The 26,932-nt window shown below is 46.6% G+C and overlaps 2 pseudogenes; both read right to left on the bottom strand.

The window, feature by feature from the left end:
• LOC146187857 (uncharacterized) overlaps positions 1-24,540 on the bottom strand; it is a 57,522-nt pseudogene extending 32,982 nt beyond the window's left edge.
• Positions 24,541-24,928: 388 nt separating this feature from the next.
• LOC146187856 (uncharacterized) lies at positions 24,929-25,977 on the bottom strand (annotated as a pseudogene).
• Positions 25,978-26,932: the final 955 nt, after the last annotated feature.

Raw genomic sequence — 26,932 nt, 5'->3', positions numbered from 1 at the left:
ATGCGCACGACGCTCGCGAAAAAAACGAAGAGCGTGAACACTGCGGCGCAACTCGCGCTTCCATTAATCGAGTGATATTGGTCCTCAGAATGCTTGGACAATGTAGTTAGGAAACGTTCTCGCGCCAATAAGCGCAGAAACGTGCCGAGACTCGGTCGCGTCCGTTCGGCGTTTCTGCACTGCCCCGTACCCATCCTTGCCTTCAATAAACCACCATGCAGAAGGGGCAGAAGGAATATAGGCCAGGCTACAGCACAGAAAGGAAGTGCAGATGTGATCATAACGCTGTTGTTCCAATTTTGCTTTCTGCCATGGGGCTTCTCGGACAGTACATTTACCTCTAGTGTGGCTTTAATGCTGAATGAACGGCGCTGGAAGAATGAAAATGCCCTTACGTCAAATCCCAACTTCTGCACGATTCGGGCGAATTTCCTGGTTGCCAGCTTGATCTCCGGTGCACTGTAAAGAGAAACGCGGCACACAGTTTGCTCCATTGCATTCAATAGGCAAGTATTTCATGCATGCATGCCATCAAGACACTTTTCAGAAATACTTATTTCAGGAAGAGGTTAGGCTTTGATACTCAGGTCTCCGGAAAACCCGAACATTGAATTTTGGGCGCATCCAGGCTATGGTGGCTAGAAGGGGGCAGTGCGACGGGCGACGTATCCGCGCCTTGTGAGAGGGAGGCGCGATCCGCGATGAAATTTCCCGGCGCCGCAAGGGGCGCTGCAGCGCTTTGGTGTGCATGGAGCACCAGCCGCTTCCGCGCGATCGAGCGCAGCAGCGCGGGTCCGGGCTAGGTCTGGGACGCGTAGACTGCGCTGTTTGTACGTGGACCGCGAACGATTCGGTGCTGGGAGTCGCACAGTGATTCTTTTGAGGTGCAAAGTGGGTGATTTTGTGCTGATCCTGTGTTATGCAGTAGATAACGCTGTGCGCACTCATGGCGCAAAAGCGCGAACATGTTTTGTACCCGGGCGCAGTAGCGGGTACAGAGCGCGCAAAGCCGAAACCCCCTTTTCAGACCACCTAAAGATGCAGCTTAACGCGAACTGGGGTAGCGAAATAACGTGCTGACAAGGAGCTGACGATTAATTGTGTTTCGTTTGCGAACACATGGCATATGCTAAGTCAGGACAACTTTTTCGATAGAGAATACTCAGGACAAATCTTCACCCAAGACCTGCGCAGTTTTTCGTAATATCATCTGCCCTAGTTTCTATAACCTTGCCCGTCCACAAAAACAGAATAATATTCAAGCCAAACTTAAATGTTGCGCAGGACATGTTTATATTTGAGGACATGCTAGGAGCATTGTGATGCTGGCTCTCTTATTCAGTTGGGCCTCAGTTCAGGCCACAATTATGTGGGTGAAACAAGTGATAGCCAGCTTATATTGTACATGGCAGGATGTGTGACATAGAAGTTTAGCAGCACAATTTCTTGCCAGAATTGTGATTCTGGCCTCAAAGTCACCCGAGCAGCAGCTGAATGCAATTAAGATCCCTGTGCCGCAACACTTTGATAGGGGAGGCTTATTTTACAGCGAAAACAAAAGTTTGAGAGATGCGGACTCGTGCATTTTTTTTTTTTGTATGCGGTCGGGCAATTATGGAGAACAAAATGTGTGGAATCACGAGGGCACATGCACGCCCCATCAGAGGGGGGAAAATATCAGAAGACAAACTAACGAGGCAACGAAGAAACAAATTTTTCCCACAAATCCCCTTCCCGCAAACTTTTGTTTTTGGCTGCACCATAGAACTATGCTGGCTGACGTTATTAAAGCAGTAGGGGACGCATTCACATTTTTGTTAAAAAAGAAAACATGTTATGCTTTCAGTGTGCATGATTTTGCGCAGTTTCTCAGCAGTAAAACAAACTCCACCAAGCGGGATGCGCGATCTTCATCGTAAAGAGGTTACTGCAAAATATATCCTGTTTGCGGTGCTAACTATGGATTCCTTTTTTTTTTACTCGTTGAATAAAGGGCAAGGCTCTTCAAAATTACGCAAGAAACATTTCCAGTTAAACATAGTGAATTCGAAGCAGAGTCATTAATTCGTTGGTCGTTTGGTCTGATTTGTATATTGTATTAATAAAATAACCGTCATTTATGCTCTCGTGGACATTTTGTGCGAATGATTTCGTTGTCTTGTAATGAAGTGTTTCCTTTGGTCATGTGGACTTATCCAGCGAAAGCAGTGATGGAAAATATTAAGTGCATGATATGATATATGCGCCAGAACACCCACAAGTGTACCTATCATGTATGAGCTACAGCTTCCAAGTAACGTAGCCATAAACGGCATGTTGCTGGCGCATGCAGCCCGACGAATAGACAGCGCTCTGTTCGTCGTCTTGTCTGTTTTACGTTTGCCTACTTGTTAGCGTCTAGTAGCGCGCCGAGAACTAATTTGCTAGTGCGTCTTTTTTTTTTTTTTTTCTGTGGCCACTCATTATATTTGCCGCGGCTGCAGCCGAACTCCAAAGCTCAGAGTTCCGAATTATCCGTATTCGTTGTACATGTTAAGTTGCGCTATCAAGTCTTTAGCGAAAACCAAACGCGTACAGAGTTAATATTCTGATATGCGTTCCTTTAATGCCTGCTTTTCCTAATCGCCTCTTGCGCGCACTCATGGAGAAAACAATGCATCTTTTCATCTCCAATCTGCATACATTTCGTCATGTTGGCATCGCGCATCAGAATAAAAATTCACACTACGCAAAATTCACGCGACACGCGTGCCTGACTGTGCCGCCCCCTCCAACAGCCGCGACGGCTGCACAGGCTGCACACCAGTTGCAAGTAGCGCCATCTATAGGCTTCATCGCTCCCCTGTGCGCCTCGCCGGCTCCTGTCCGTCACACTGCCCCCTTCTAGCCACCATATCCAGGCGGCTTCATTTTTCAGTGACTACTCTTGCAAGGAGCTTCGAGGGGGCGCTTCAGCTGCGCTGTTCCGCATTGCTAACAGTACTTCATCTCTCTGCCTCTCTTCCTTTCTCTTTCTCTCTATCTATCTTTCTGTCTCTCTCGCTATCTTTCTCTCACACACACACACGTGCACCCATCGCGCAATCATGAAGGTGATTTCGTAATTTTTGAATTAATACCAATAACGGCGCCTTTTTTCGCAGGAATGAAAAAAAAACCTCTCAAACATGCACAGCGGCTCTGACTCGTAGCATCAAACCTGCCGAATTTGTGAAATTACACACCCAACGACATCATGACCAACGTTTCTAGGCTATAAACTCAGAAAAGACAGATGCCAGTTCTGGTGCGATAATCACCTAGCATCATCTATGAAGCAGAATACCGCACTTAGTTTTAAATGGAATAGAAAACATTTTTCCCAACAAGAAAGGCCTTGTCCCTCTTGATTCCTCGTTGCTCGCAGAACAACACCCTGCCTCGCAGGCCAATGTTTAAAAAAATATTTACTTGCTTCCCATGGAGCATGCATAGGATTCAAGGATGCCAAATTCCCCTGACTTACTGACAAAAAGCTGCGGGAGATCCTTGTGCACACAGTCACAATCACGTGCAATATATATATATATATATATATATATATATATTTATAAACAGGATGTCACACAACCCTCCCGATTATCTATTTTATTCCAACAGTTTCGGACGGCGGACCGTCCTTCTTCAAGGTAGAATTGAGAATTATATATATATATATATATATATATATATATATATATATATATATATATATATATATATATATATACACATCGGCTGTCTGCTGAGCGCCTCGGGTTTACAATGGGGCCCTCGTCCCTTCCCTGGCGGCAAAGAAATCTTGTATCGTGAGGACACGGGCTCTCCTTGCCTTAGAGATATTCACAGGCATTAACATAGGTGCGCAATAATACTACGGAGAAGCAATACACGGAACCTAGCTACTAGTGCTGCAGAATTATCAATAGTACTATCGATACTATCGATAATTGGGTCACTATCTAACTCATCATCACCACCATCATCACCATCAGCCTGAGTATACCCACTGCAGGGCCGAAGGCCTCTCTCATATGTCTCCAATTAACCCGGTTCTGTGCTAGCTGCATCCACTTGACCTCTGCGAACTTATTAACCTCATCCGCCCTACCTGATTTTCTGCCGCCCCCTGCTATGCTTTCCTTCCATTGGAATCCAGTTTGTTACTCTAAGCGACCATCAATTATCCTCTGTTCGAACTTCATGTCCTGCCAATGCCCATTTCTTCTTCTTGATTTCCACTAGAATGTCAGAAACCTGAGTTATTTCTCTGACCCACTCTGCACGCTTCCCCTACCATTTTTTGTTTCATAGCTCTCTGCGCTGTCCTCAAATTAAGTAGAACCCTCGTGGTTAGCCTGCACGTTTCAGCCCCCTCGGTGAGTACAGGTAAGATGCAACTGTTGTATACTTTCCTCTTGAGCGATACCGGTAAGGTGCTAGCCAAATGCCCCTATCTAACGATGGCAAGCAAAAATACTATTGGTAGTACTACTGATAGTACTATTGATAGTACTATTGATAGTAATATCAATGGTACTATCGATGGTACTATCGCTAGTAATTTCTATAGTATATCGATAGCGCTGTTGATTAGTCCGTCGATAGGTTATTTCGGTAGCGCTATCGATAGTACTATCGGTACCGGCTAGTTCTGCATTTCAATTATCTAGACAGCAGAAGGTTCCAAACGAAGCTGCGGCAGGATTCCGAATTCTGCGGTTCCTTGAAAGACAGCAAGAGGAGCCCTCAACCGCGACCTCGAACGCAGAGCGAATGGCTCGCCAGTACCTCGAGTTACATCCACAGGAAAGGACGAGCAACCCTTTAGAATTCTGGAGGTCTTGGCAATGCCCCACAACGCCGCTCTCTGAAGTGGCTAGGAAGTGCTTGTGCCAGCAACGTCGGTACCGGCAGAACGCATATTCTCAACGGCAGGACAGGTAATTTCAGAAAGGAGGAGCAGGCTGAATGGCAAGAAAGTTGACACGCTTGTGTCCCTTCATCAGAATGCTTGGCTGATAAACGACAACTGTTGAACTGTTCATCCACAATGGTGGGGAACTGCGCAGCTTCAAATTTATATTTGCATTTTGTGATTTAAGAATAATAACATCAAGCACCGAATTTGTTGGTTGGGTTTACAGGTCACTTTTGAGTTTCAATTTAGTGATCCGGCACTTTCATTGCGGAATTAAATTATTAATTTGATTCGCCTAATCTCTACCATAAATTACACGAAATGAGTACTGCTGATAGCAGGTTATAGCAATTGTTTTAGCAATATCGCTGGCCAAAAACTGCATAACTATTGACAGCACTATCGATCGCGTGAAATCGATAATACTCTCGATTGCACTATCGATTGCGCTATTGATAGACTATCGATAGTGTAATATCGATAGTTTCAAAAAAGCTCTCGATAGTCAATTTACCGATAGTTCGTCATCACTACTAGCTACGCTTGGCAAAGGCAGTAAAGAGCTTCGAGAAGTAATAATCGGATGTTCGGCTTCAGAGAGAATGCAGGCACCTGTTGAGTTTCTCCTCCACGTCCCGCATTACTGGAAGTGTCGACTGCTATCGTGTCCCCGACACTAGCGTAGATACCCACGGCAGTATTTCGGTATCGGGAACGAAGAGTCGAGGCTCGTCTTCACAAGGATGAGGAAATCAAATCCTTGAACAGCGCATGTACAGAGTCCTGAAGCCAAATGATTTTTGTCTCAGCCGCAAAATAAAGCCGTCGCGGCACCACTACAACTAAAGCGCCGTGAAATACTACGATGCAGTTTCTTTCTGGGGTACGAAATCATTTCGCAACATTTTAACTGCCAATCGAGCATTAAGCTGGCGTGACGGGTCCATTTCGCGGCAGAGAAGAAACTTTTTTGGCTTCAAGATTTTTGACTAAGACTGAACTTCGCCTCAACCAACAAATCCGGTGCTTGATGTTTTTATTCTTAAATCACAAAATGCAAATATAAATTTGAAGCGATGCAAATTTAACCGCACACGATGCTGACTAAGGAACGAAGCGCCTGTCGTCAAACAAGCATGCAACGACAGCGGTCAGCCAGCTAAGAATTTCAACACTAAGCAAGATGTATAGCTTGGATCGCCAGATTACACTAACGAACAAAAGAAAAATAACGCAACTGGATGGATGGAATGGATGGAATATAGGAGCGTCCCCTTTGAAACGGGGTGGTAGCAGTAGCTATCATGTTCATTTTTCTCCCTATATCCTAATTATTGATTTAGAATGGTTAACTAAACCATCATTCTCTTTATTAAATTTTGCTCCTACATTACTAACATTATGTCACTTCTCTGCTTTTAAGCCACCAATCTTCCAGTCGTTTTTTGCTAGTTTCCACCGCCGGTTTATTCACCCGGCCACTGTTATCTCTAAACCCCAGAGCTTCAGGAACAGTGATTGCGCCTGCATCAACTTCCGGATGGATACCATTACATTCGAGTATAATATGGTCAATTGTTTCACTGGAGTTTCCACATACAGCACATGCGTCATCTCCATTGTTAAACTTCTTTTTGTAGCTGCGTGTTCTAAGGCACCCTGATCTAGCTTCAAAAAGTAGGGCACTGCCTCTTGAGTTATCAAAGAAATCTTCCTTCCTGATCTGGATTTTCCACTTTCGGTATAATTCCACACTCTGTTTCTTTTCCATCGAATTTATCCAATTTTTACCTTCTGTGTTTTTCACCTGTTGCTTAATGCTCTTTATACATCCGTCCTTGTTACTAGCATACTTACTAGTTAGTTTCCTAGTTATTTTCCTCCATTGTGAGTCAACGCTTTTTAGGCACAGGTATTTAAATACCTTAGCTACCTGCCAAAGCGCCCTCGGTGCCGTGAAAATCGCATGTGAAAGCCAAGTGTGAGTGTGGGCGAAAGAACTCGCATGGTCCGAATATGTGGCATAAAAATCGTAATGGCATGGATCGACTGTTGTTACCAGCATATCGAAGCTATCGTCGAAGCGTATATGGTAGTACGTGGATTCGAGCTAAAATTAAAATTGCTAATATTATCAATAAATTCCGAGTAGCGGTTACATGTGGATCATGATAACTCAACGATAAAAAACAAGTCGAACAAGACTGGAATGACAGCAGCGCTGTTTGAGACCAGATTCCAAATACCGAATACCAAACAGTAGTTTTGAATTCGAAGAAATAATTTCTGCTTGGTACAAACGCAAGGAAGAAAGCATTTGGACTACCGTGAAGCCGTTGTAAACACATGAACCTTTCGGTGGCTCGGGAAGGGTTCAAGGAAATGAGAACATTATACAATAAAAAATGGCTTTGCTATCGCACAGGATAATTTCTCGTTTGAATGCCCGCTTACTATGGTGGTCTGAAATTGTGAGAGACGCACAAACTGTCACCGCATGTGCGTCAATTAAAGTCGATCGGATTCATCCGCGTTCCTGTACAATCCGAGCCATGGAAAAGCGAACCATTCTCTGCCACGTTAAGCACTCTCTTTTTGACATGTGGAGTCGGAAAGCTTGCCTGAGGGTAGCCTGAACAGAAAGCACGGGAGGAAAAAAAAGCAGCTCGATGGATGTTCTCTCTTTCGAAAAGTGTATATGTGCCACCCTGGAATGGAAAGGCGCCCGCAGCACTCGTTTGCAAGAGTGTAAAGGTTTGCGGTTGTACGACGCCTTTATGCAGCTGTGCTTGTATTAGCATATACGCGGAATCTCTAGAGATTTACTTTCGCTAAGAGTGGCCGTGTCTTTAGGCAGGAAAAGCATTCGGTACACTTGTAGGATATCAGGCGGTAGAGTAGGCGACCATACCACATATAAAGCCCCACTTCAACCAGTTCGCGAGTCCGCCTGTATGGGTAGGAATAACGTGCTCGACCAGACATCCAAGACTGGAAGGTTCATTCTTATAAAACATCTAGGGCTCGTCAGAAGCAAAATCCCTCTTAAGAAGTTGGCCCGCAAATTGTGTCCACTGGAATAGGTGCCATTTCTGATTAAAGAATAACGAAAAAAGAGGTTCAACTTTTCTGAACCAAATGCCGAGCGACAGCTCTATTTTATGACACATGTCTGGTTTCAATGTTTATTTCATTGTTTTCTCTTACATGACAACTACGAACAGATTTAGTGGTCACGGTGGTAAACTCCCGCGATTTGGATGTTTAATACAATTTGTAAATTCGTCTTCAGGAAAGGAAAAGCGCAGTATATTTCACACTTCTCGGTGAACACTTGAACCATACCTTAAAGAGAGGAAGGAGGAATTCAAGGAAGAAAGATCTTTCAAGATGTAGGGCTCTGAAAAATGCCTTCGGCCCGATAAAATTGGCGGCCGCGGTCCGCACTGTGTCTGTAGCTCATCAGATCTGCCGCCCGCTACCACCCCTCCTATCTGGTGTTGGCACCACATCAAGAACAGTATTCGTATGGAGGTTTCATAGTTGGAAAGCGAGTGCTGATGATATGTCGTTGAAGGTTAAAGATCTCCAGTGGTCGGAATTATTACTGTGCCCTCCAGTATGGCAACCCTTTGTCTTTTCTCTGACTACTTTGTCCCTTACCTACTAAAAAATCACTATCGAAACCGGTTTTTACCTGGCATTCACTTTGAATAAATTTCTAACCAGAGGAACCCGTCGTTTATAGCGCTTAAACAAGTTTATACTGGACCAATATAAGGCTCTAACCGGACGGACGTATAGAGTATGGCGTTTATAACAGACCAGTAATTTTGTTTTTGTTTTTGAATAATCGTCACCGGCGTGGCAAGAACAGTCACCAGCGGGGCTTTGCGGCTTGTTATGAAAAACACCACCAACCGGTCACGCTGAATTTCGAGACTTGGTGTTGCTTATCCATACAGAATGGGAATTCTACACCGGTGATGACTGCTATGAAAACAACACTCATTTGCAGTTTGATTCAGCCCGGCTTATCTGATGTTATTTTTTTCTGATCTCCCACTTTCTTAGTCTCGTCCTTACAACTGTCCAGTTTCCCACCTTCTTCGCTTCTTCCTACTTCCAGACGGCAAGGGTTAACCTTGTGCGAATGACTATCCCGGGTTATGCCATATGTTATAGTTACGGTGTACGGCTGGCGTGGGCAGGACTTCCTTGCCGATTCCAGTCACATCCCCTTGTTGGGCTCCGTGGTGGGTGGCCGGCACCGCAGTCGAAAAATATATATATTTTTATTATTCATATACTGCGGACCAAACATGGTCCAAGCATTTTTATGGCTTCTTCTAAAAAAACTAATCGCCTTTCCAAGAAAAGGCGGACTGATGTAGCAGCTCAGTTGTTTTCACCAAAGTAAGCAAGCTTCCCGAAATACCATGCGATCCACAGTGAAAGCCCTTTCAAACACGCCCGGCTAATATCTCCTTTTGTAGTGTCAAAGTCTCTCACAGCCAGCCTAGGCACTGGGTACAAAGTAAACTGATAAGCCGGGATCTAGTGCTTGAGCTCCAAAGCGAACGCCAATACAGCAACCTTCAACAACTTCCAGCATTTGGGGACATCCCTATAAGTCAGTGCCCGGAGATCTTTGAACACGGTCCAAGGCGTGATCTCAGAGTATGACTTCCTCTCGCTCACCGAATAACTACTAGAAGGCCTTTCTGATCAAAATGTAATCAGTGTGCACAGGATCAAAATCCGAAAGATCAATCAAGAAGTACCAACAAAGTACATAGTTCTAACTTTCAACTCTAGCGAATTCCCTGAATCCATAGAAGTTGGCTACATCAAAGTAGAACAAATATATGGCAGCGCATATGTATTTGTTCAAGCCATATGTGGCAGCGCATATATATTTGTTCAAGACATGTATCAATACGCCCAATTTAACACGTTTATCAACGTAGACATCCGACCCTACATCCCAAACCCCAGACGAAGCTTCAACTGCCAAAGATTCGATCATGGCTCCCAGAGGTGCCGTGGCCGACAAACATGTGCAAAATGTGCCTCAAATTACCATAAATGTGATGAGTGCGAAGCTGCACTACACAGTGCAAACTTTGGGGGTTAAACCGCCGCATACTCAAGGTCATGTCCTTCGAAGAAGGAATAGGATATAATTGCGATAAAGGTAAAAAAAATATAACATTTTAAGACTCAAAGCAGCGATATCTTGTTGGACAGGGCACTTTTGTGTTCACAGCCAAACCAAACTATGCCAATGTGGTGGAGCATCGGGGCGGCACACCACCGCAGGATTCGGTCTCTGAGGTGACTAAGTCTCAGGCAGGGCCATCTCTGCATCAGGCAGGAGCAGTGAAAGCTGTCTTGCCATTGCAAAAGCAGGGCACGCTGGCCGCCACACGAGAAGCCTACAACCCACAACTACTATTTTCCCCAAACGTCTAAAGCCTCTGAGAAGGCAACGGACACAGCCTCTACTTCGCCCCCGCTGCAGCTCCCGCATATCTCCCTGGAAAGAAAACAGAGAGAGAAAACTCGAATAACGGGATCAGACAAACCTGAAAACTATGTTCAGGCACATTCTCATAAATAAACATGGCATTTCTCATACACTGGAACTACCGTGGTTTAATATTAACTACAGTGATATAAAAGACACCTTTCATTCATTTTCCCTGTAGTCTTATGCCATGCAGAAAACTTAATTAGGACCTCATCACAACATTTGAAAAGGACACAAAGTCTTTCACGGCGACCGAAAGGAAGCAAATAGGTTGTCTGAAGGTGTTCATGTGGTATTGCAGAATGAAGTTGCAACACGTGACACCAGTATTAAAACAAAGTGTGAAGCTTTTTCAGTCTCTATAATTCATTATAAAACAATAACAATATGCTCATTTACCTCCAACCACACCTAAATATAACCATTCATAACTTCAATAGCTTTTAAAGCAACTGCCAGAACCATATCTGGTTGTTGGAGATTTTAATGCGCACTTCACCCTTTGGGGAAGCGATCAAACATATAATAGAGGACGTATTTTAGAGTATTTTATTTTATGCAATGATGTCTTCCTGCTAAATGCAGAAAAGCAGACATACTGCTCCCAAAGCACTGGGAAAATTAGCGTTTTAGATTGATCGTTCAGCTGTACATTAATTTCAAACAGATTTTAAATGGGAAGTCTTTGACAATCCTCTTGAAAGCGATCATTTGCTTTTCATGATCAACGTAACACCCTCACTATCCATCATTCTAAACAAACCCAGGCGGTTGAAGCTGCACCTCGCAAACTGGGCCTTATTCCAGTCGGAAGCCAACCTGGATACGGTTTTTCTGAGAACTCTGTGTTGACGAGTTAAAGGAAAAAATTACGGCCTGCATCACTGATGAAGCACTTGTAGCTATTCCATAGTCATCAGGAGTGGTGCAAAAAATGGCAGTCTGGTATTTCAGAGAGTGGAAGGAAGCAAAAAACAAACAAAACAAAGCTGGGGAACCTCTGGCAATTGCCCAACAATTGAAAAGCTCGTAAAATTCAAACAGGCGAGAGCTCAGGCACTCCGCCGCAACGCAGAGAAGGCTTCATGGCAAAAATAAATATCATCAATGAATAGCTCAGTCACATCTAAACAAATGTGGGAGCTAGTTCCCAAACTGTTTGGCAACTTCTCTCATTACACAATTCCTGTTCTAACATCTCCTGGAACTTACAGTACCGGCAGACATTTTTGGTTGAGCATATTTCTGCAATTTCAAGTTCTCTATATACCCGAAATCCTTCATACGTACAAAAACAAGGCCAAAAAAAGAAAGCTTCTGACATGTGGGAGCACATATGAGGTGTATATTAATCTAATAACGGTACAGGAAGCTAACACGATTCTATCTGCCGGCAAGAAAACAGTACTTGGCCCAGACGAAATTCACTATCAGATGCTCGCACATCGTTCTACACCTATTGTTGGAGCACTCCTGAAAATTTTCAAGAAAATATGGGTATCCGAAAATATTACTGGGGGCTGGAAAAAAGCTATTATTGTACCTTTCTTGAATACAGGGAAGCCACCAACAGACCCTGGCAGTTATAGACCCATAGCTCTCACAAGTCGCCTTGCAAAGTCTTTTGAAAGTGTTCTTAATGCTAGATTAGTCTTTCTCCTTCACTTCTGAGAACTCTTAGGCATCCGCCAGTGTGGGTTCAAAAAAGCACGTTAACAGACCATCACGTCCGCCTTGAAAACGCTGTCCTTGAAGTATTTATACACAGCACTGCTTGCCTACTTCGGAGAAGGCATAGGATACTACATGAAGGTTTGGCATCCTCCATGACCTAGCAGATTTAGGCATACATGGTAGGATATTAAATTGTCTGAAGGACTTGTCGAATCGTTCCCTTCGTGTGCGCCTGGGCTCAACACTTTCAAAGAACTTCGTACAGGAGAATGACGTACCACAGGGATGTGTCTTAAGTACAACTCTCTGTATAATAAAAATGAATTCCATAAGCCCAATTATCCCGAAATCCATAATGCTCGCTGTTTATGTTGATGACCTACAGATCGTGTACACATCCTCTAACGTATCGACTTGTGAGAGACCAAGTACAGTTGACTATAAATAAACTAGCACCATGGGCAGGCACAAACAAATTTCAGTTTTCTCACCAAAAGAGTAGCTGTTCTATCTCTCTCAGTCGGGGCTTATCCTACGCTACACTGAAAGAAAAAAAAACTACCAGTAAGAATTGAACACATACTTCTGGGCGTAACCTTTGACAAAAAAACTCGTTTTTCTTAACGTGAATGCCCTGAAGAAACTTCTAAACATACTAAAAGTTATTTTATGTAAGCACTAGGGTTACTGACAGGACATGCCTTAAACAAACTTAGAGATCTGTTGTACGCTCCTCCTTAGACTATGGCTGCTAGCCAACATATGATGCCCCGCTTTAACTAAGTCGTATGAACGTGCCTGCGTGGCATAAGGGGAATGTGAAATCAAATGTCATGGCAGGATGATTCTACGTCACCCTCCCAAATTAAAGGAGAAGGGTGGCGTAGTGTAGCTTTTGCTACAACAGAAATTTTTATTTTTATTTTTTATTTGCAAATACTGCAGCCCCTCAAGGGGCTATAGCAGGAGTGGATACAAAAATGTGGAACAATTCCACGCATACAAAAGTACATACAAGCATTACAAATATAAACGCTAGAAAAACAACATACAATGCTACGACTCAATTGCCGACGCAAAATCAGAGATTGATAGTGCACGAATGTTGCCATCCAAAGAATTCCAATACTCCACAGTGCGCGGAAAAAAACTGTATTTGAAAACGTTAGTGCGGGCAAAAAAAGGTTGGATATTAAGATCGTGATGGCTCCTGGTTGCAGATGGTTTTGAAAACGAGATATGCTTACCCTCTGAAAGGCAATTAGCAGAATGAACTATGGAGTGAAGAAGTTTTAAGGACTCAGTTTTTCGGCGGGATGCAAGCGGGCTTATGATTAGGGAAGACATCGCAGATGAGGGTGAAAAATGAAAGTCGTAGCGGCGAAAAATAAATCTTACAGCTTTACGTTGTACAGATTCTATTTGATCGATTTCACATTGCTTGAATGGATTCCAGACATCAGAAGCGTATTCAAGAATAGGGCGAATTATAGTTTTGTACATGAGCAATTTTGCTTCTTTAGGAGCATCCCGTACTGTGCGTCGTAAGTAACCTACCTTTTTAAGAGCTTTAGCTGTGATGTAATCGGTGTGTTTTGACCATTGCATATTGTGAGAAAAAACGACGCGAAGATATTTATATTCATGAACCCTTTGCAGTGATGCATAGTCGTAAATAGAAGGTGATAGGCGGTTGGTGAAAGACATGACAACTGTTTTGCTGAAATTGATGTTCATCTGCCACGTATTACACCAGTCACGGAACATACCAAAAGACTCATTCAGAAGGAGGTGATCATTAACAGAGTTGATAGTGTGGTACAGCACGCAATAATCGGCGTATAGACGGATCTTGGAGGTTATACTCTCAGGTAAATCATTAATTTAAACGAGAAACCTATGCGTGTATCCGTGGCTGCCTCATCTACCATCCCAGAGGCGACGGTCTACAGATGGCGCTACAGCGCTCTCAAAATGGCAACGTTCAATTTAAATTCCGTGTTCTTGTCTGTGTGCTGACCTGAAAGAACTGCCTAGCTGGCTACCGCAGCTTTATGCTTGTGTATGCTCGGGAATGCTCGCATTTGCGATGTTGGGGAATAGCGAGGTCAGAGTGGGCTTGCATTATGCAGCCCGGTGATTTCAGGCATGAGCTGGGGTAGTTTCTCTTCCTCAAAGTTTTCCCAAGCCATCAAAAAGAAAAAAAAGGCTCCGTGTAGTAGGGTTAGCGTGCACGTGTATAGTGTGAAGAGACGGTTGATCTAATCCCAGCATATGCATGCAAAGTGCTTTGTTTTAATTGCTCCGCGTTTTCTTTTTCTGAAAGGTAGTGTGAAATAACGGAACGTTGCCGGCGGCTGAAGGCCAAAGGACAGAACGCTTATTGATAGGCGCTCTTGCTTTTATAACAGAACCGCACTAATCACAGATCATGATACGCGAGAATGCGGCACGTGTAAACCGTTACAGCTTATGCTATACATCAGCACGCGTACCTGATAACACTGCATCCCCACCCCCTAAGCTGGAGTACGTGATATGATCTTGGGGCTTCCGCAGGCGAGTAGAACGACGTGTTGGTTGTTGGTCTTCGGCTTGAGAGCTGACTTCCCGTGCCTCCGTATCTAGGCGAGTTTCTGCTTCCCCGGAACTACGCTTAGCTCCGTCGTTGGTCTGGTCATGGCTGTGCTTGTTAGGTGATGAACTCGTGACTAGTGGCCGGAGTTGGTCTACGTGGCGTCGCTGCTGTCCCTCCGGTGTTTCCAGTGTCACCACGCGTGCTCCCGTCGTGGACACTACTGTTGCCGGCATCCACTTCCGGGAAGACAAACTGGCGCGACCATACAAGCCTGCCAGGTTGAAACCGGGTCGGTTCTTTTGCTGCTCCTGGATCCGCTTCGCTAGAACCGTCATGTCTTATCACCTTGGTATTCGTGATAGTTGTCAGCCAGGTTCCGGGACGGAAGGCCAACAGCCGTGCCGCTGGCGATTTTCCTCTTTCCAAAGGTGTCATTCTATAACGGAATAAAACCTTGATTAGTAGTTCTTGCAATGTACTTGTCAGATTCTTCCGATGACCTTCTTTTACTGTTCGCACAGCCCGTTCCGGCAACCCATCTGACTAGGGATGGTATGGGGCGTTTCTTATGTGTTTCACCTAATTTTCCTGCAAGAAACTGGACGTGGCGGAGCTTGAAAACTGTGGCCCGTTATCAGATACCACACAGAATGGCAAGCCAAAGCGTGCGAAAATACCTCGAAGTACTTGAATGGTGACCTCCGCCGTGGTCGTTTTGAAAGGTATAGCTTCAATCCACTTTGTGTCAGCATCAACCAGCACAAAAACGTGGTAGCCTTTGATGGGGCCCGCGAAGTCCATATGAACCCTGTACCAGGGCTTTTTGCTCACCGGCCATGGAGTGGGAACTTCAGCAGCCGGCATGAGCCAGCATTGTATACATTGCGGGCAACTTCAAAAACCAACAGTTCGATGTCCCTATCTAACCCAGGGTACCCAAACAACGCCCGAGCCCGAGCCGTGCGCTTCATGGCACTGATACCGGGGTGACTGTCGTGCAGTTCCTTTAGCATGCTTTGTCGCGCCGCTTCTGGCAACACTACTTGATGACCCCAGTAAATCAGGTCGTTACTGGCCGCGAGCTCGTTGCGGCGAGAAAAGTACGGCATCAGGTGTTGCTGTGCTGCTGATAAATACCGTGGCCAGCCATGTGCGATCTACCACCTGATCTGATGAAGCGTATCGTCCGCGCCGCTAGTTTCCTTAGCTGTTGAGTGGAAAGGACCGTGGAATGGAGGCACTGCGCTTAAAGCACGTATTCCATGCGGTTTTGCCCTCCTCGGTCTCCCATGCACGGCAGTGGAAGGAGACTGAGAGCGTCTGCGTTGGCATTTCGCTGTTCTGGCCGATACTCTAGATCATAATGTTAAGCCGTTAGCAGCAACGCCCACCGCTGTTCTTTTTGCTGCCATTTGCGGAATCGGCTTTTACGGGTGGTACAGACCTGTCAGTGGCTTGTGATCCATCACCTGAGTAAAATGCTTCGCCAACAAATAATCTCGAAACTTGGTAACGTCGAAAACCAACGCGAACGCTTCTTTCTCTAATTGCGAAAAAATCTGCTCCGAAGGTGTCAGTGCTGTTGAACGGAACGCTATGGGATAGTCCCGGTTTCCAATTCGGTGTGACAACACAGCGCCGGCACCCACTGGCGAAGCGTCGCATTCAAGCCGCAACGGCTTTTCGGGGGCGTAGTGTACGAGAAGCTGTGCTTTCGCCATAGCCTGATTTGCTGCCTGGAAGGCTTCGTGTTCGGATCCCCATTGCCATCGCGCTCCTTTAGCCAGCAGCCTATAGAGGGGAACCAGCTTAGTTGCGAGATTGGGCAAAAACTTGGCGTAATATGTGATCAATCCCAAGAAGAATTTAAGCTGGCTCACCGTCTCTGGTCTGGGTGCGGCTGTGACGGCTTCCATATTCTCAGGAGTGTGTAACCCAGTTGCATCGATCTTGTGGCCCAAGAACCAAACTTCCTTCTCGCGGAACCTGCATTTGTCACGGTTCAGCTTGAGCCCATTACCGCGCAAGCCGCTCGAAGACTTGCCGAAGAGTTGAGTAGTCGTTCTGTTTTTCGGCAATACTGATGTTATCTAAGTACATCTTGACACGAGGGATGCCTTGTAGAACGGCTTCGAGGCGACGCTGGAACAAAGCTGGAGCCGATGCGTTGCCGAAAGCGAGGCGGTTGTATGCAAACAACCCTTTGTGGGTGTTTAACATGGCCCTTTTTTGTGCCTCGTCGTCCAGTGGAAGTTGATTATATGCGTGCCGTAAATCCAGAGTGGTGAACACCTCCACTCTGTACAGAGATGCGAAGATTTCCTCGATTTTTGGCAAAGGGTTCTGTTAGAAATGTGTCGCCTGATTCACGGTTAGTTTGAAGTCGCCGCACAGTCTAATTTCACTGTTCCGTTTCACTATAGGCACGACAGGCGTAGCCCACTCGGAAACTCTCACTGGTGAAAGCACCCCTTCCTGTACCATGCGGTCAATTTCTGCCGATACCTTTTCCCGAAGTGCGTAGGGCACTGGTCGAGCCTTGAGAAAGCGTGGTACAGCGGCCTCTTTTTTGTGTAGTTTCACGGGCGGCCCCTTACAACGACCCAAACTATCCTCGAAAATTTCCGGAAATTCCGCCAAAAGCCCAACGTTGTCGTTGAAGCTCCTTTCTTTAATCACCCGGACATTCGTCTCGGCGCTTTCCGCGGCTAGAACAAAAGCTTCTGCCTCTGCCAGGCTCAACTTCTTTTGCGATAACATATGCCGTCGAGCTTGTTCATCACGGATTCTGCAGACAATCCGATCCCGCAACATGCGATCCAAAAACTTATCAAAACTGCAATCCTTGGCAAGACGCCTCAGGTCGGTGATGTAGTCCCGTACTCTTTCGCCGTCCGCTTGGTTCCGAATAAAGAAAACGTAGCTAGTTGCTATCTCATGAAAGTGGTTGTCCAGGAGCTGTACGACGGCCTTGTAGCTCAGGTTGTTCACCGATTCCGTCTGGCACTGGCCTTGAAGCACACGCACCACGTTGTCATTCAGTGCCGACGCCAGAAGCGCACCCTGTTTTCCTCAGTCTGTGATGCTGTGGCCCTCAAAAAAGGCCTCCAAACGAACACGGTAAGTGCCCTAGCTACTAGTGGTGTCGTCGAACTCGGGTGGCCTGGCTGCTATCGTACAGCAGTTATCCCATCCTCGTCGCCACTGAAATAACGGAACGTAGCCGGTGGCTGGAGGCCAAAGGACAACGTTTGTTGATAGATGCTCTTGCTTTTATAATAGAGCAGCACTGATCACAGATCATGATACGCGAGAATGCGGCACGTGTAAACAGTCCAGCTTATGCTATACATCAGCACGCGTACCTGATAAAACTGCATAATGGTGTTATTTTATAGCTCCGTATATTTTATAGCTCCGCGACTACAAAACACGAAAGACAAAGCAGAAAGAGGGTCAGGGCTTCACCACGGCGAGATAAAACACACCGTGGAGCGAACAGGACGAGCAACGGGGCCAAAGCGCTACCGGCGGCACAAGAAACATTGGCCCTTGCGTGGCAACAACTCACGCAAATACGCCTAAGCCATTCCTCCAGGCACTGCTTCCGTCTTTTCGCAGATCTTCGTACTGTCTTCGGTGCACATTCCGCTGGCCCTTGACGCACGCTGGCCGCCCCACGCCGGTGTCCCGCCGAGCAAAAAGCCAGGAGCTGTGCTGTCGACGCGCTAATCTACTTTCGTTTCCCTGCCGATAACATTCCTCCCCAACGATTGCCGGCTCTATCATGCGCACTAGCGCTGCCCGGGCAAACACCAATGCTAACGAAAAAAAAAGCGTTCGCGGTTTGAAACATAAAAAGGGCCGCAGGGCCTCAAAAGTCATGGTTTGACATATTGGTCATTCTGTAGTTATTAGAAGTCAATTTTATCCACGACTAGTCATTGTAGTCATTTCAACACACTGCTAAGCATTTTACTAATTTCCAATCAGGTGCGGTCATTACGAGTTGAAGTTTGATGTGCTGGTCATTAGAAGTCATTATTGATCATCTTTATTAGTTATTGACATATCGAGTTTATAACTTCGGGTCGTACTTATCCCCATCAATCGTTTTCATTCCTAATCTTCCTCCTCACAAGTCCGCTATTTGCGAGCGACGCATTATTGCGCAAATCACACACACACATTTTTGCTAAACCAGGTAGCTATAAAGGCTTTCGCCTTAAAAAACATTCCGGACTCATGCAGGTTGCTGCAACCGAAAGCTCTGCAGCCTGGCATTCTGCCGCTAAGTATTTCTCACAAGAAAAAAGAACACGAGCTGCAAAACACAGACGCGAAATACAGCAATCTTCGCACATGCAGTGCGGTGGCAGGCATCCGCTAAGTGACTGTTTGGAAGTTTGATGGCGGAGGTGGACCGCGGCGCACTACGTGACCCATGATCACCAATCGGTGGTTCAGCGGCGCGTGGAAAAGAAAAGCGGTACTATGTAAATCATCGTGATTCTAGCTCCAACAGATGTGCCGTACTCTGCCGCCGTGGCCCGTTTGTTTGCGAAGAGGAAGAGACACCCCAGGAACAGAAGGTGCACCAAAGCCTCCTATACACTTGAGGCCTGAGCGCTATTTCACTAATGTCACACACCGTGACCAAATGGAGGGGGAAAGCGTCTGCCGCCATCGCATGCGCCGGTTGCATGAATGTATGTGCTCGGCCAGAGCCATGTCATGCAGCCGGACGATGAGAAAGGCGTGAACCGCCGCACGACGTACCGCAATAAACGGTGCTTCTGATGATCCGGAAGACATAGCGATCAAGCAAGGAAGTCTGCAGAAGCGAAATGATTGGAGCAAATCGAACAGAGCAACCGAAATGCCAGAAGAACGCGAGCAGCGCTTCGCAAAAACGATGTCGCGACGACGGAGCTAGGCGGGAACGTCGGACGTTGGAGGCCGCAGCTACTGCTGCCGCCGTCTCGACGTCGAAAATGCCATCCGAAGACCGTTCGTCTGACTCCGTTCGAGAAGATGCGAGGCAAGGAAGTCTGCAGAAGAGATATGATTGGAGTTAAGCGAAGCCAGGTGGCGTTGCCACGTGAAGCTATCGCGACTACACAGTTTAATCAAAACTAAACCATTCGTACTTTTGTTTTAGAAAAACTAGAAGGCCTTTCAGATATGATCTGGATCAAATTCCCTCAGAATATGCCGTGGAAGTGAGGAATCGATTTCAAGAATTAGATCTAGGAGACGGAGAGTCTGAAGAGATGTGGACTAATGTTCGTGATATAACACAAGAAGTTGCTACTAAGGTAGTTCCAAAGAAAAAGAAAAGCAAGAAAGAAAACTGGTTATCTGAAGAGGCTTTGCAAATAGCTGAGGAAAGGAGGATGGCAAAAGTTATGGGGGAAAGAGAAAGATATACAAGGTTGTCAATGCGGATTTTCAGAAAATAGCAAGAAGAGATGAGAATGCCTTCCTGAACATACAGTGCCAACCAGTTGAAGACAACAGCCATTTGAGGAACACAAGAGCTCTGTATAAGACAAAGATATCAAAGGCCGCTTCTGTGCTAACCTGGGCGGGATAAAGGACAAACGAGGCAGGGACCTCTCTTAAGCCTCAGAGATAAAGAAGAAATGGCAGGAATACACTAAAGAACTGTACAAGAAGGACCCGGTCCGGACGTGCAAACCAAACATAAGACGGTTGTGAGTACTGATCTCGAGCCGGGCATCCTGAAGAGTGAAGTTGAATGGGCCTTAGTCAGCCTTGCTAAGAACAAAGCCAGCGGAATTGATGGCATTCCAGCTGAGTTGCTTCAAAACCTCGACCATGAAGACGCTGTTAACGTTCTGCTAGAGGATTGGGGGAGGTCAGTTTACATCCCCATTCCAAAGAAAGGTTGTTCCAACTACCGCACGATCGCGCTTATTTCGCATGCTAACAAGGTGATGTTGAAAATCCTCCAAGGTAGGCTGCAGCAGTATGTGGATCGGGAGCTTCCGGACGTGCAAGCTGGGTTTCGCAAGGGCAGAGGAACTAGAGACCAGATTGCTAACCTTCGCTAGATCATGACAAAAGCAAGAGAGTTCCAGAAACCCATCTACTTCTGCTTTATTGATTATGCGAAAGCGTTTGACTGCGTAGATCACAGCAGATTGTGGCAAGCTCTCCAAGAGATGGGAGTTCCAATTCACAGCATCCCTCTCCTCAGGAACCTGTATGAAGGGCAAGAGGCCACATTTAGAACTGGGAATGGTCTTACTAATTGGTTTGCGATTGAGAAAAGAGTGAGATAAGGCTGCATAATGTAGCCCTGCCTATTTAACCTATATGCTGAGTGCATCATGAGGAAGGACGGTCTGGACGAGTCTTCAGCTGGAGTGAAGATTGCTGGAAAACGTATCAACAACCTTATATATGCGGATGATGGCACTTTAATGGCATAAAGTGAAGTGGAACTCAAGAGACTTCTTATGCGCGTACAAGAAGAGAGTGAGAGGTTTGGGCTTAAATTGAACACTAAAAAGACAAAGATCATGGCATCTTGCCCGATCAAGTCCTGAAGCATCAAGGGACAAGAAGCGGAAGCTGTGACAGATTTTCTCTTTTTGGGCTCCAAGATTACCCCGGAAGGATACTGAAGCCATGAAATTAGGAGACACCTGCTTCTGGGAAAGAGAGCCATGGCTAGCCTTGACCACCTAGTAAAGAGCAGAGACATTACACTGCCAACCAATATCCGTATAACTTGTGCTATAGTGTTTCCTGTTGTGAAGTATGGATGCGAGAGTTGGACTGTGAAGAAGGCTGACCGTCGAAGAATTGACGCGTTTCAATTGTGGTGCTGGCGGAGACTCTTGAGAGTTCCTTGGACGGCCAGAAGATCAAATGAGTCGGTATTGTCGACCCTAAACCCTGACTGCTCATTGGAGGGTCAAATTCTAAAGTTAAAGCTCAGCTACTTTGGACATCTGATGAGAAGAGAGGAGTCGTAGGAGAAAGATTTCAAGTTGGGAAAGGTTGAGGGTCACCGGAGAAGGGGTAGGCAGCAAACGCGATGGTTAGATGGTATTCTCGAGGCGCTGCAGGTGAAGTTATGTGATGTTAGGAAGATAGTGAGAGACTGGGAAGCGTGGCGTGATATGGTTCATAGGGTCACGAAGAGTCGGACGCGACTGACCAACTGAATTGAACTGAACTGTTATTATCCATGGCGAATCGCATGTCCACGGGGAAGCGTGACAGATACTGCGCCTTTTCCTTCCTTGAACCAATTATTACTATTCCTGGCAGTTCAGTTCAGTTCAGTTCACCCTAAAAGTGATGTTGGCATGGATTCTCTCTATACCACCCTCTCAACTCCTCTCCATGGCAGCTGGCGTACCTTACAGAGTACGCACCTAGCAACACCTGTGGCTGAAGGTCAAATTATGGTGTAAAATTACCTTAATGAATGTTAGAAACGGAGCTAACGCTCTACGAAAAGAAACCGAATTTGGGGTCTGGGAGGGAATTTAACGCCGTCCGCAAGCACGCTAGAAGGGGATGCTGACACTCAGTCACCGCGCTTTGACGTTTGAAGCTGAATAGCTTCTCACTTCAAGAGAAGATATAGCTTCTCTAGGGAAGCTCTAGGGAAAGTACAGTTGTATAAAACATTTTTTAAGATATGTACTGATGCTAGCATGGGTAATTTTCAGCATGGTAACTGCAGATGTGACATTACATGACAACATGACATACAAAATATTTAGTCTATTGATTAGCTGACGAAGATGGCGTTATTAGATGTAGAGTAAGAAATGGGAGCAAAGAAGAATAAAGAGGGATATTCTGCATTTCTTCGATGCATTAGGCTGCAGTGATCTAAGTTGGTTCCACTATCCCACAAAAACTGAACAATCCAGCGGCAGGTGCTTCAAACTTATGATATGTGGTCGCGGTAAGTGCCACTTAAGTAGAAGAGTGGCACTTAACGCGACTTAAGTTGAGGACAACCCAGAAGGCTATGGAACGAAAAATGGTAGGGGTAAAATTAAGAGATAGGAAGCGTGCAGAGTGGGTCAGAGAAATAACTCAAATTACCGACATTCTAGCGGGAATTAGGAAGAAGAAATGGGCATGGGCAGGACATGTGCTGCAAAAAGAGGATACCTGATGGTCGCTTAGGGTAACAAACTGGATTCCAAGGGAAGGAAAGCGTAGTAGGGGAGGGCAGAAAGTTAGGTGGGCGGATGAGGTTAAGAAGTTCGCAGGAGTGAAGTGGATGCAGCTAGCACAGAACCGGGTTAATTGGAGAAATAAGGGAGTAGCCTTCGCCCTGCAGTGGGTATAGTCAGGCTGATGATGATGATAAGTGCCACAAACCATCGAAGAATCAGTTCTAAGCTATGTCACTTGCCAGGTACCACCTGCCAGCGCCCTGTCACCTGCGGAATGACTGCGTAAAGTTCCTTTAACGAATCAGACGATGCGCGCACAAAGATGCCAATGACAGTGTGCTGGTTTCACCGAGATGTGATATTCAGGGGATTTAGAGCGTGCATGAAAAATGGCTTCGTCGCACGCATACCTCCTAGCTCCACTGCACACCATCCTTCCGGAGCTGAAGATCAGAGCCGTGGACCTGGGTTGCCGGATGCGCATGACTAGCGCCGGGCTGCGGTTGGGCTTGTACTCCGTGTTCAGGGCACGCTGGGCGATCTGCTTCAGGTCCAACCTGCAGCCGAGGCTCACCGATGCCACCGCGTTCCTGCAGGAAACGTTTGAGCAGAAAGGATTTATCAAACTTCGCTTAAACCACCTATGTGTTGCGTGGGCGTTCCCGTGCTGTCGTGCCGGGAGGCCGAGAGAGCAAGCCAAGCATCCACGCCGCTCTAGAACCAAACACGAAGTGATTTCTTACAATCCCCCCCTGGCTGCGCGTAAGGTAGAGGGCGCCAATATTAGGTTCATAGGTGGTGACCCCCCAACATTTCCCCCCTCCCCTCAGTCGCAAGTTCAAGCGGTCCGGTGGTAATACACGGCTGCCGCTACGGGTAAACAAAACATCATCACGAAGACGTGAAGGCCCCGCTGTAACAGGCGGCGGATCAGGTGCTGCTGCTTCTTGAGTTAGGCGGTGAGGCTGGAGAAGTGCGGGATCTGCTGCCCTCAACACAAAGGGAACAAGGTATAGACGATTCCGCTGCATAATCGTTCCTCGCTCCGTTTCGATGACGAATGACCTTGGACACTATGCCTTGCTCAGAACTGTAGCACGCACTTCGTAGGGTCGAACCCAAACCTGCTCACCGGACTGAAGTGATGGAAGATCCCTGACGCGATGAGGTCGGTTGAAGTTCTTTGCACTCCTTTTCTTGTAAGAATCATCTCTGAGGGCTACTTCCTCCCTTTCGGTCCAGTGTGTACGAAGCTTTTTATCCGGCTTTGGGACTCGAGTTCTCAGTTGCCTTCCGATTAGGAGCTGAGCCGGGCTCAAGCCACTCACACCTGGTGTATCTCTATAGCAGAGAAGGGCCAAGTGAGGACCTTTTGCCTTATGGAAGATGTCTTTCTAGTTCGGATCATGCGCTCTGGCTCTCTGTTAGACTGGGTAATGGGGGCTACTGGTGATGTGGTTGAAACCTTATAAGATGCGGCGAATGCGGCAAATTGGCGTGAAGAAAATGCCGGACCGTTATCTGACAACCTGTTGCGGTATCCCAAGACGGCCGAACAGGTTTTGAGCACCTCAATGATTACTGGAGCTGTTGTACTTTTCACTGTCACCACCTCTGGCAAGCGGGAGTAGCCCACTACCATTAAGAAGGTTTGAGAATTGTGGTGAAAGAGGTCCATGCTAAAACTTTCCAGGGACGACCAGGGTGGTTTGTAGGAAGGAGTGGGTCCGGTGAATTCACTCGAGTAAGCGCGCACCTTTCACAGCTGGTCACGAGGGAGGTTATCTCCGGGATCGCTATGCGTTGAGACGCACTGAGTCAGAACGGCACAACACCTTGTTCCAAGCGAATGGTGTGCTCATCTCTGAGCGTGCCGAGGCCATGGAACAGTTCAGCAGGCAGCGTTGGCTCAGGAGTGTTGACAGTACAAAAAATTTAACAACTTCAAGAGCTTGGAGGGCTGGTAGACCCAGTAAAGGTACTGAAAGTAACTCAATGGCGCAAAGACACTGGGATCTGGTCTTCCCTTGCTAAGATAGCTGTGCCAAATACGAACCCCGTACACGCAGAGGTTGGCCACCGGGCCTTGTCAAAATAGCGTCTACCTAGGCGAGCTCAGCCGGGACTCCGGGAAAGTCACTTGGAACTGCGGAAACCTCGGCCCCTGAGTCTACTTTGAACTGAGTTGTGTATTTGTCGACTGTGATATCCACATACTTCGTTTAGCTGGCGTCTCGAGAGCACGCATTTGGATGGCATTGAGTTTGGCCTGCCTCGACTTCCTGGAGGGGCAAGCTTCAGCAAAATGACCTTTTTTACCGCAGCAGTTGCAGATAGAATTCTTTGCCGGGCACTCTGAGCGTGCATGATATGCGCGGCTGCAGAAGAAACAGACCGGAATACCACGATAGCATTCCGAATTCATGTCCGTTGAGCGCGTTCTGGCATCGACCGGCCGTCGCGAAACTTCTGAGTCGCAGCATCAATGTTGACCATGCCTTGGGAGGTAGCCGTGAGAGTGAGCGTTCTTTGTCTGTATCCTCGGACGGACGAGCTTGCGTCCAAGCTTCTTTGAAAGTTAGCTTCGGGTAGCAGCAAAGCTTATCGGAGAGACACGTGTCGACCAATCCAACGACAAACCTGTCGCGGACCAAGCGTTCTTCTACCGCCAGTGACGGGTAGTTGCAACGTTTCACTAACTTGAACAGTTCGGTGTAAATGCGTCGACACTTTCACCAGGTTACTGATTGTGCTTGTGAAAGTGAGACGACTCACAGAGCTCATTACAGGGATGTACGAAGAGCTCGAAGTGTTTGACAACTGCGTCGTAGGAGGCTAACACGGCAGCGTCGAGTGAAAAAGTATCTAGCAGCGAGCGAGCTTCCGGTCCCATACAGTACAGAAGCGTATGTACTTGCACGTCTTGCGGAGCGTTCCGTAGTCCGGAGACAGCGGCATAGTCCTCGAAGCGAGACTTCCATGAAGACCAACTTGCAGGGTTGCGGAAGTCGAACGTGTCTGGCGGTTGCAGAGTAGGGCCTAGCCACTGGGCCTGCTGGGCGCTTTGGTTAGGGAGCATCTTTTTGCCGTTGACGGCTGTTGAAAGCAACTGTTTTTAGAACAAGTTTTTCATGCTGCTGTCATTTCTGACACCATGTTGCGTGGGCGTTCCCGTGCTGTGTTGCCGGGAGGCCGAGAGAGAGAGCCAAGCAAACACGCTGCTCCAGAATCAAACACGAAGTGATTTATTACAATCCCCCCTGGCTACGCTTAGATGGCGCCACTATTAAGTTTTCTGGGTAGCCACCCCAACACTATGTACGACGCACTTGCGCTCAGGATATATATCTCCCTTTCTATTGAACGTGGTAATGTACGAACTCCCGAGGCAACTACAGAACAGCTAGATGGGCTAACGTTCGGCATATACGCGAACGATGTTACCCTGTGGACGAATCAGGGCAATGACTTCCACACTGAATATACGTTACAAACAGTAACCGACATCAATAGCAACTGACAGTGTCCGACAGAATTAGTAACCGACAGTGTCACGTGACGGTGACAATGCCGTGATCAGAAAAGGGCACAGAGGAGCTACAACATTAACCATTTATTAGGGTGACTTGCGCGCTCAAAATAACTAAACTCAACAGCTCGGCGGCAGCGATAGCAGCAAACGTGCTCGTCGGTCATCTAACAAAGAATTCCCGTCGCTCACGTGCACGCTCAGTTTAAAGGTTGCTAAGAAACAGATAAAACCACAAACTGTTCCTAGCCCAACCTGGAACATAGAAGAAACATACGCGAGTGGCCGGAATCTTCAAGACACATCTCGCCGCATCTTGCGCGACACTGAAACTGATAAAGGTACGTTATGCGACAACGAGCATGAACAAGCAAAGAATACAGAATTGATCCGCGCACTTGAATTAGAGTGGTAAGGCCGCTAATTCTCGGCGGCTGTCGAAAAAAGAACAAGATTTGAATGGTTTGCGGCATTACTTCCCCCTTAACAGGCATCGGCCCGATGC

Source organism: Amblyomma maculatum, chromosome 5 (genome assembly GCF_055883805.1).
Source record: "Amblyomma maculatum isolate TAMU_Amacu chromosome 5, ASM5588380v1, whole genome shotgun sequence".
Classification (NCBI taxonomy): domain Eukaryota; kingdom Metazoa; phylum Arthropoda; class Arachnida; order Ixodida; family Ixodidae; genus Amblyomma; species Amblyomma maculatum.
The sequence above is the reverse complement of the archived record's forward strand: the minus strand, read 5'-3'. Positions and strand labels throughout refer to the sequence as shown.